This window comes from Aythya marila (assembly GCF_965140915.1).
Source record: "Aythya marila genome assembly, chromosome: 1".
NCBI lineage: Eukaryota > Metazoa > Chordata > Aves > Anseriformes > Anatidae > Aythya > Aythya marila.
The window spans coordinates 116,006,076-116,010,445 of record NC_139042.1 but is presented as its reverse complement, the minus strand read 5'-3'; positions in this window follow the sequence as shown (position 1 = coordinate 116,010,445).

The window sequence follows — 4,370 nt, the reverse complement described above, 5'->3', positions numbered from 1 at the left end:
CCTCACAAAATCTTTATGGTAGCTAGCTAGCATAGCTTTCAGATTTTATCTTGCCATATGTTTCAAGTTGTGTGCTTCAGTCTGCATCTGCTGAGTATCTGTTACAGTATGGCTACAACATCAACTCAAAAACAATTGGGACTACAGCCTTTATAATAATTACTCTCTGCAGCTGTTGAAATCAGAGTTCTTGAAAAAAATAAAATAAAAAATGAAGAGCTGTAGCTTCTCTCTCCCTTTATTTTAATCTAAAACAAAACTAAGCATGTTTTGATGGGACTTTTTGAATAGAAAAAAAAAATAAGCAGATTTTTTTTCAAGGTTTAGTATAAACATGCATGGTTTTAAACTATGGAATAAAGGTATACCTGGCTTTTTCCACGATATGTGATTTATATTAAAACCCATGTGGAAACAAGTGTGGTAGTACAATACAGCTAAGGTGTTAGAAGTCTCATTTGGAAATCTATATTGGCTAAGTTCTGCTTTTAAAAAAAAATTTGCTGGCTGTCAGAAACTGAAGAACTTATTAATAACTAAAGCCCTCACAATCCTAAGCTTCCTTCTCTTATGGTTTATGAAGGCATTAACAACCTCTTTTTCTCAACAGCTAGACAGTGAAAACAAAATCAACCCGTCTTTCTTTAGAGCAAATATATTTGAGGACCTGAACGACATTGGATACGACATCACTACAATGATTGGGAAGTTATAATGGAAAATGCTGAAAGTATCAAGAAAGAGGTTGATTCTTCAGTTCATATGGACAGTCTGGTTAGACTAATCTATTTGCAATCTGAATACAATACCCATTTTTAGCTGACCCATTTTTTTATTATTTTTTTTAATATTGTGATTCAAATAGAAGGATCATAGGATCATATAAAAATTTGGTTGGAAGGGACCTCAGGAAGTCAAAAGCAGAATCTGAAGTGAGGGCAGACTAAATTGCTGAGGGTTTTTCCTGTGAGGACTCGAAAAGTCTTCATAGACAGAGGCTGCACAGCCCTGCTGAGAAACCTGCTCCACTGTCCCGTGAGGAAAAAGTTTTTCCTTTTACCTAGTTTGAACTGAACTTCTGTTCAGACTTCTGCCCACTGATTTCCATTAGTTTTTGTGGAGACCAGCTATCTAGATACTTTCAGATGTTTAGCTTCTTACAACAGTGTAAGAAAACACATTATTGTCATCACCATCTGAGCCCTTGACAGTCCAGAAAACAATAATTTGCTACATACATGTGAGCAGCCACCTTTGCAATAATTTCAAACCTACTATGAATATATGCATAACTATTTTCAAACTAGTACCTAAAGAAAGACATTGCACAAAAAAAAAAAAAAAAAAGAGAAGGTAATAAATAAAGGGACAAAGGATATGTATGTGATGCTCCGAAATACACATTAATAATGAAATAGCTTAACTGCTTCACAGTAGTGTTGCAACAATTCTCCCAAATAAATCTCGCTACTGTGATGTCAGAAACTTCAACTGTAGAGTAAATCTCAGTTCTTCTGGTCGTCTGTGTTTTGGCAGTAGAGGAGCTGAATGCTCTATGACATTAGCAATGGCTCTCAGGTTCTCTTTTGAATGCATTCCTCAGTGGTACTGAAAGCCACTTCTTTCCTTTGCGCTTCAGAACTTGACACAAGATCTACCTTTTTAAAATAGTTGTAATAAAAGCATGTATAATTGTGAATATTGTTTAAATAGAAAATAATCATTTTGTCTTATTTTTTGACCTACTCAATGATTTCCTATCATTTAACAAGGATGCTACTTTTGGTGGGGATTTATTACACTTTCAGATATGTCAGAAGCATCGAGAATGTTCAGACAGGTTCCTTCCTGGTAGTTTTATTTTATTAGTTTCAGAAATAATAACTAGAAAATAAATGTGAAGCAAATTACTGCCACACCATAAAACATTATACCATCATTTTATGAATACTAATGATAATTTAAAAAATGTTGCGAAAATGCCTACCCAGATTCTAACTTAACAATTCTGTAACCTAATCAAATCTTGATTACCTACAAAGGAGCTACTGAACATGTCTATATGTGGATGAATTTACTCATTTTCTGCAGAGTTCAAAAGCTAATTTGGAGACACTGAAAGAAGACATACAGGAAACATTTCCTTTCAAGTATTAAAATATTACTTGTTTAAAATTTCAGGGGATGAAAGATGCACTGGAATGAAGCTGATGTGCTGCTAGGATAAGATCTATAAGCTAGAATATTAAATGATGTGTTCTGATAACTCAGTTCACCTGAACTCACTTTAGAAGATCCTATAGCATTTTCTTTCTCCCAGTGATGATCAGCACTATACGATTATTTTTTATTTCTAAATATCTATATCAATGTAGATATGATAAATGAGGAAGATATACTAGAACTTAACAAAAACAACAAAAAAAAGTCTGTCTATTAAACTACTCCTCTCTTTTCCTTCTCCAACTTTAGAAATGCATGTGGAAGTATACTAGATAAGACGTGTACGCTAGATCTAAGAAGCATCATTTATGAAAAATACTTGGTAAATACTTTGAAAAATAGAATACATGTAAATTGATTACACTAATGTGATACCTACATTTGAACTATCTTCACAATTCAATATAACATTTCCCAATCTCTCAGTTTTTCCACAGGAGCACCGTGGTGAAGACACAAGAGCTGGGAAAGGGTGCTGCTAGAATTTTCCATTTTAATGAATGTATGCACAATTTTTTAAAGCAAGATACCAATCAAATACTTAAATAACAATAGGCTTTTCTTTGTTTCAGGGACAAGGTAAAGATGATAATTATATGAAATAAGTCTTATGTTTTCAAGGTTTCTCCTCCTTACTCTTGTCTGTCTCTACACCAACTTAATGTAGATGAGAAGCACATGAAGAATAATAAATTATGGATAACAACATTAATTCACAGACCGCATAACAGAGAACCCTCAGTGATCTGCACTTACTTTTCAATGCACCAGCAAACAAACTATAAATCTTCTGAATATTGTTACTGATGTCCCTATCTCTTCCAGTAATTACAAGCAATATCTCAAGAAAATCGTTGCCTTACTCACTCCTACAGTTTTGCAGAACAGTTTGATAACCATGGATTTAACATTAGTGGAAAGTTCAAATAAAGTTTCAGCGTCAACAGAAAATAGAGATTTTAGTCTGTTACTAGGACATATGCTCATGTAAGTGCTTTCTTTATAATATTCAGCCTTTTATTTATTTATTTATTTTTTTCTAAATTGATAGTGGATAATTGGGAAGAAAAAAAAAAAAAAGTGAAGATAGAAATGGTTCTGAAATTAATACTTTTTTTCTTTTTTTTTTTTTAACCTTATTTAACCTATTATCTTGTCATTACAAAACAGGAATTTTACTTGGTTTAAAACCAGCAAAATGCAACCATTATTTCTTGAGTACCAGAAGCATGCCAAGTAACCCATGCAACAAAAAATGTCCATGAGAACTTGCTTGTGGCATGCAGATGTCCTGCCAAAAGGACGTCTCTTTAAAGTAAGTGAACACCATTTGGACTACCAGAAATTGGAAGCACTGAGGATGGAAATGGGAGCCAGACACCAATTAGCAATATGGTAAAAGAAAAGCAATGCTGTTACACAGTGTGTGTCTACAGCAGAAACGGCTGGTTCCAGTTAGGGCACTGAGAGCAATATAACAATAGGAGCTCAGAACAGGTTAACTCAACCCACGTTTATAGAATTTCATGAATATTTCTTGCAGCCTATGTTAGCTGTATCTAGGCTAAAGGGTAATGAAGACATATTTTTCCAAAACCTCTATTTCTCTGAATCAGCTATAAAGATGGTTCTTTCTTTTTTGATACAAACAGAATGTACTTAAGTAGGTGCATAAATAATTCCTCAGGTCAGCAGTAATTTATGCAAAAATACTGTTCCCTTTTGATGATCCAGGCAAGTTTTGATATAGATAAATTAATGACAACTAAATCTCTCAAATCCATATTAAACTCTACAATAATCTGTTTATTAAGATCAGTTTGCATATTCTCCACAAGAGTGTTAGGACAAGGGTCACCTCTTGAACATGCCATTGGAGTACTTTTGAATAACCAAAATAAATTAGCCCTGCACTGCACTTATGCAAAGATTATCCTAATGGAAAAGCTTTATGTTAAGTGATAGATTCTATTCAAATTTACTTTAATAAAATAAATGAGTTCTAAAGCTAATAACCGAAAAGGCCAAAAACAAGAACGAGAACTAAAAGTAACTAAGACTACTATGTAAGTGTATATCTCACTATTCTGTTTTTATATTCAGCCTCCTACCAGCTGTAACTGAATCATTCATTTTTCCAACTTGTT